Below are 7,080 nucleotides of genomic sequence, written 5' to 3'. Positions count from 1 at the left end.
GAGTGCGGGGCAGGGGGATATTATAGACAGGAGGATTTTAAAAGAGCAAATTTGGAGGTGTGTGAGAGGGTGGGAATTTGTTGACATGCTTATTTTTAATCTGAAAAGAGGATCAATAATGGTGAAAAAGCTACAGTGGGGAGACAGGAAAATGCTAAGCATACCTGTTTCTTGGCTCACCTCCTGGTCCAGAGATGGATGGCATGCGGGGGAGTGGGCAGCAAATTAAATTTAAATTAAAAGTAAAGAACAATAAGAAAAAGTAAATATAAATATTGAAAAACTATAAATGATATATGAATATTTAAAAAAAACACTAGTATCTGCTGCAACATTCCACAATATTCCACAGGTTAGCCCTTCTCCCAACACCAGCCCTGTAACAGATTTTAACACAAGCTGTGAGGACAGTGTCGGGAAGTAAAGGAAGATAAATAAACAACTTAATTCAGCAGTTGCCTAAATTGGGAAATGTGTGTGCATATTGCTCTTATCCAGTGATGTTATCTTCTCCCGGTGAGTTGTGGATATAATGTAAGGCACAAGACTAGTCTTCCGGGAGCCCAACTAATTTATAAATCTAAAGGGCAGGTACTCTTAACCCCCTGGTGCATGTAGTTGGTCTAACTCATTAGATCTGAAAAAACCTAATTACATAAGCCCTACCTATCAAATAATAAAGAACAAAGCTTCAGCTAAAAGGGCTGTAAAATATAGAGTGGTATAAAGTAGAAGATAGAGAAATTTGTAAGAGACCCTAGTCCTGGAGAACTCTGGAAGACAGATAGATATTTCTCAAGAAAGGCATGACTCCAGTCTCCCACACCTTAGGTAGGGCGTTGACCTCAATGCTGATTAAATATAATTTGTAAAAAATTCCTTTATCAATCCAGATAACTTACTGTGAGTTAATTAAACAAGTGGACATCAAGAGAAATATGATTTGAGTAGTTTTGGGAGCAACCTAAAGATGCAAGGGAAAGCACAAGAAGGAGATGAGGACAGCAATGACCAGAAGGTGAGCCACATGTCAGCTGGGGAAACAGCAGATGTGGGCTCGGCAGCTTCCTGCTGGACAACAATTCACGGGAAACCCAGGTTTCTTAAAGGCCAAGGCTGGAGTGAACAACTTGTTCTTAATGACTGTTTAACACACCATAAAGTATATGTATGGAAACTAATCATTTCCCTAAGGATGTGTCCATTTTCCTTGTTTCCATTAGTGATTTGGGTTAATGTTATTTCATTGGTTGATCAATTTCATAACTGATTTGTGTTAAACATTGTGCTAAGTACTGTATATACAGTGATCAGTAAGAAAAGCAAATTTGTTTCAAGGACTTGACTTCTTTGTCATAAGGCCTTTTTCATACTTAGAATGATTCCCGTAGGATGGCTTTCCAAATGTGAACAAAATAAGTATGAACATGGTAAAGGCTCTTGCTTTCTTAAAAGGGTCCACCAATTCACAATCCTTCCAGAAACAAATGAAATAAATTTATTTTTCCATCATTTAATCTAGACCCTTTTAATTAAATCAGTTAACATGTAGTGAACAGTGAATTCATGTTATAGGTCAGGTCTTACACAATGAAATAAGAACATAAAAATCAATAAAACGCTGTTCTTGTCTAAGCTGGTAGATGGGAAAATTTATATGGAAACTATTAGTGCCCGAGTGGAGCTATTTAGTACCATGGGAATGAGAACAGAGCATGATTAATTCTGTCTGACAGGTCATGGTTCATAAAGCCTATGATATTTTCAGTTTGGTCTTTAGGGATGAGAGGGGTTTTTCGGAGTTGGCATGGGGAAAGGAATTTCGTGAACGAGTAGATAAAGTGTGTGAAGTCCAGATTGTGGTAGTTTATGGCATCTTCAAGAGAACTGTGAGTTGTCTGTTTTGGCCATAGTTCAGGAAGAGGGAAGAGCAAGAAGATGATAATGAAACTAAAAGGTGTCCCATAACTGGAGAATATTATGCTAAGTGAAATAAGTCAGTCAGAGAAAGTGTCACATGATCTCACTCATACGTGGAATCTAATGAACAAAATAAACTGATGAACAAAATAGATCCATAGACATAGAAGCATGGAACAGACTGTTGAATCTCAGAGAGAAGGTAGGGGAGGGTAGGTGGGAAGAGATCAACAAAAGAACTTGTATGCATATATGCATAAATGCATAACTCAGGAACACAGACAATAGCATGGTAAAGGCCTAGGGCAGGGATGGGAGGGCAGGGACAGGCTAGAAGGGATCAGTGCGGTGGGGGGAGGGGGGGGAGAAGGGGCATAAGTGTAATACTTTGAACAATAAAGATTAAAAATAAATAAAAAATACAAATAAAAGGTGTCCCAGGGCCAAGTCATGGCTGAACTTGAGGTAATAATAAGGTAATTAGACTTATGGACAAAGAAAGGGTTTTAAGAAAGGGGGTTGGAATCAGATGTGTGGTTAGTGTTATTGCAGTGGTGAGGATGGGTTAGAAAGGCCAGGAGAGACAAGAAGCAGGCAAAGACTGCTACATTGGGCCAAGCATGAGAGATGATGGTCAGATCTAAGTGCAACTTACAGGAAAATTAGGACTTCTGAACTTGACCCAATTTCTGAGGTAAATTACTAGACTTAAATAACAATGGAGCATAGAGAAGGAGGAACCACAGAATATGACCTCTCTTATCTGGAACCCCAAGTGTATAAAGGTATGCGAAAAATTCTGTTAGAAAAATTACAACAAAAATGGTCTTTCACGAGAGGGGATCACATTTGAGATGCTAGCAGACGTTATATAAGAGGAATTTAAATGAAAATTGTGATCCTGGAAGATATGAGAGTATGGAGCCTGAGATACAAACTTTTCGGCCACCTGTGTAGAGGTGACAGTTGAAATCATTAGAGTAAATGGACCATTCAGTGAAGCATGTAGTGTGAGAAAAGAAGATTTGAGAACTTTTCGTTTTTTAAAACACTTCTTTTTTATTGCTTTCAGAGAGGCAGGGAGGGGGAAAGAGGGCTAGAAAAATCAATGATGAGAGAGAATCATTGATCGGCTATGTCTTGCATGCACCATACTGAGGATCAAGCCCACAACTGAGCCCATAACCGAGCCCATAACCGAAGCATGTGCCCTTAACTGGAATCGAACCTAGAACCCTTCGGTCCACAGGCTGATGCTCTGTCCACTAAGCCAAACCAGCTAGGGCAACATCTCATTTTTAAGGGCTGAATGGAGGAAGAGGAGAGAAAATTTTATTTATTTATTTATTTATTTATTTATTTATGAGAGAGAAGGGGAGAGAGAGAGAGAGAGAGAGACAGAGAGAAACAATGATTCTTAGTTCCACCCACCCAAGCATTCATTGGCTGACTCTTGTTTGTGCCCCAAACTTCTCTGCAAGGGCTACTTACAGGGAAATGCCTCCTCTTAAAAGTCCCAGGCATGACTAAGGAAGTTAGATAAAAGGACATTTTCTTTTTTCTCCATAGCTAACGGGAAATATTTCCAGGATAAAGATGAGATGAAGACACACCAAGGATGTAGCTAAAATATATTTGAAAGAATAATGTAATTGTCCTGGAAAAGTTACTCATTTTGTTTGTAGTGCTTGACTTCATTACAGTTCTGTTTACTGTTATGTTTGAAACTATAACAAAAATTACTTAGAAACGGAAACACTCAATAGACAAATAAACTAATATAATTCTGAGCACATGAAGGGATATCAGAAGATAGTCTGGAGCAAATTGAAGAGTTCATCTCTATGAAAAAATAACTCAATCTAAGGCACGCCACAATAAGACTCAAATCATAAGGAACCAAAGGGCTCCAAAGTGCCTTCACTGCATCCTTTGATGATTGGTCCAGGACCAGCCGATCGGGAACACGGAGCCTAAAGCTTGTGAAGGTGCAGGTACACAGTGAGCAGGGGTGTCTGCGACGCTCTCACGCAAAGGCCGGCATCCTGTGAGCATTCGGTGAGTACTAGTCAGACTGAAATATGTGTTTCTAATGCTGGCACATTCTCATCCGTGGAATGCCCTGAGAAACTTCACAGTCCTCATAGGCAATTCCCATAGCGTGGAGCAGATAAGAATGTGAATGTTTATGGTGGAGGGCTGGGGAGAGAGTAACATGTCTAGCCATGTCAGAGTGGTACTATTTCCAGCACCAGCTAGAATTAGTATAGAAGGCTGGGAATATGTGTAATGTGGAACACACACACACACACACACACACACACACACTACATTTCTAATCTGAACATGGGAGATGCACTATATGTTCTGAGGAAATTAAAACACTTGCCAAATAAAGGAAAAATTAAGGTCCCACATTATGTAATGCAGCCCAAACGATGAACAAAAGCGTCTTGGTCTCCCATAACCACGTTCACCGACTCTACCTTCGTGATGGCGTTATCCACATTTTCTGATGCCAGACCCGAGCTGCTCGAGATGATCCCGACCTCTGCTATCCCTCGGAGCACATTCATCTGGCTGCCTGGACTCAGTTTTCATCTGTGGAGGGAACTCAGCGTGCCTCATCAAACCTGCCAAGTTCGCAATGTGAATAAAAGGCAGACACTTGCAAATTTCCCGGAGACTTTCACGCTCTCCTTTATCTTTGCTCTGCCCGGGGGTCTTCAGCTGGTGCCTGACTTCCCTGAAGCCTCAGACGTGTGATGTCATTTGCTAATATGACTGATGTCATTTATATCTTGTTCAAAAATGACAAAATTCTAAGATTTGATGCATGTTTATTTAAAACAATAAAAAATGACACAGTGTATCATGCCTTTTGTAGTCATCCAAACATGTTCTAGTGATTACAAACAGTAATAAAACAAATTTTCTAGATTGTCTTTGATTTTCATGCTCCGTCTGAAAAGCTAATTTTGCAATGATCATTAGTTCCTAAAGCACACTCTTCAGGGACAATTCAAATCAAAATAAGAGAATGGTAGCCTCTGAGCTTGGGAAATTTAAAAGGACCTCTTAGCACAAAGAACACAATGTACACATGTATTTCCCAGTATCTGGTCAGAGCACATGCAAGAATCAACCAACGAATGCGCAAATAGGTGGAACAACAAATTGATGTTTCTCTCTCTCTCTAAAAAAATTAATAAATTTAAAAACTGAGATAAAATGGAAATAGTTTCCCATAGAAAAACAACTTTAGTCTGAGTTAATAAAATGATTGGATTAATTATGATCCCTAGTTTATATAAAGGTTCATTTAGTCTCATTCTCACCCATGGCCATCCCAGCACTATCCAACAGAAATAAGCCACATATGAAAGTTAAATTCTAGTAGCCACATTAAAGAAAATTTTAAACTAGATAAAATGAATTTAATATTATATCTTATTTTGCTCAATATAGCCCAACTCTGATCCTTTCAACATATAATCAATGTAATAATGTTAATAAGATGTTTTACATAGGCTTTCATGTATCTTCAAAATCTGCTGTGTATTTATACTCACAGCACATCTCAATTCCAGCTCCCCACCAGTGCTCAAGTATGACTGGGACTACAGTGTTGGACCCTGTGGATCTAAAAGAGGACTCTTCGTGCACACCTGGGAATAGGAAGACCAGTGTGTTCTGAGGCATCAGCAAACATAGCCCGGCTCTTTACCAGTCCTTAGAACTGTTATTATGTCACCTAGAACCACACAGCTAACAGCTAGCTTAGACCTGTCATCTAACACCACAAGGACTCCAAATATTTTGCCACGCCTAACTCACGTGAAAAGAATTTGGAGAAGACATACAGAAAGAGGAAAGAAGGGAGGGAGAAAGGAGAAAAATAGAAATCTTAAAGTATATCATTATGGTATTTTGCAATAATTCTCAAAATGTGGTCCATAGACCCCTAAGGGTCCCCAAGATCCTCTTGAGGAGTATGTAGGCAAAGGTTTTAAAAGAAGGAAGAAAGAGAGGAGGAGGAGGAGAAGAAGAAAAAGAGGAAGAAGAAGAAAAAGGACGGGGGAGGGAGGAGCAGGAAGAGGAGAAGGAAAAAGCTACTTTGCTTTGTTGTCACTTATGCTGAATGATGCAAAAGAAATGGTAGGGAAGCTGCTGGTGCCTTAGTACAAGATAAAGGCCGTGGCACCAACCTGTGCTAGTGATCAGTTTTCTTCCCTACTAGACACATCAAAGGAAAGAAAAAGCCAGTTTCACTTAAGGATGACCATTTTTCTAAAACAGTGAAAAGGGTTATTTTTATTGATCTTAACTCAAGATACACGTCTTTTTCATGTTCTATATGACAAAATGGAATTACATATAAAGCACTTTTGCTGCCTGTTGAAGTATGGTATTTTCTATAGAAAAGCCCTTGTATGATTAAGTTATGAGCTGAACTACTCTCTATTTTCATGAAATACATTTTTACCTGGAAAAAAATGCCTGGGAGACATGATTCACAGAATTGGGTATTAGACATATATTTCCTTGAAAAGTACCAGTGATGGAAAAGAATGGATAGCATATATCATTAGGAAAAATTCACCTTTCAAGTGGAAATTAGAATTATAGGAAGCATAGCCATCGTCACGAGCTCACCTTCCGCACAGTCAGACTTTTCTGATGTTATCGGGAATAATATCTTAAAATGTGACTTTTTCAACGTTATATAAAGAACTGTGCCAACATTTGGAAAATCTATCTGGATAAGTCATTGAACTAATATTTTTCTAATGACCATTGAATGAGGTTTTTAAAAGCACTTATGGGTAAAAGATTCATCAAAGTGAAAGAGAGACCCATGGCTTTTGATGTAATAGGGCACATAAAGTGTACTGGTGTCATTTCAGACAGCACAGTGCAACTCTAAGAAAGTGCCATTTGTAGATTTCCATCTAGTATCCAAGAAGAATATTTACAATTATCTGAAAATGCTGTTAAAATACTCTTTCATAAGAAAATTGCATATCCGCGTGGGCTCATATTATATTTTGCTGCCTCGAACAACCAATTCAAATTACACCTAAAAGTCGGAACGGACACCATCCAGAACCACAGGAGGGCTGGCTGAGTGGAAATTCTACAACTAGGAGTAAAGAGAAT

Source organism: Myotis davidii, unplaced genomic scaffold, assembly GCF_000327345.1.
Source record: "Myotis davidii unplaced genomic scaffold, ASM32734v1 scaffold184, whole genome shotgun sequence".
NCBI classification, from domain to species: Eukaryota; Metazoa; Chordata; class Mammalia; order Chiroptera; family Vespertilionidae; genus Myotis; species Myotis davidii.
Note: the sequence above shows the minus strand (reverse complement) of the source record.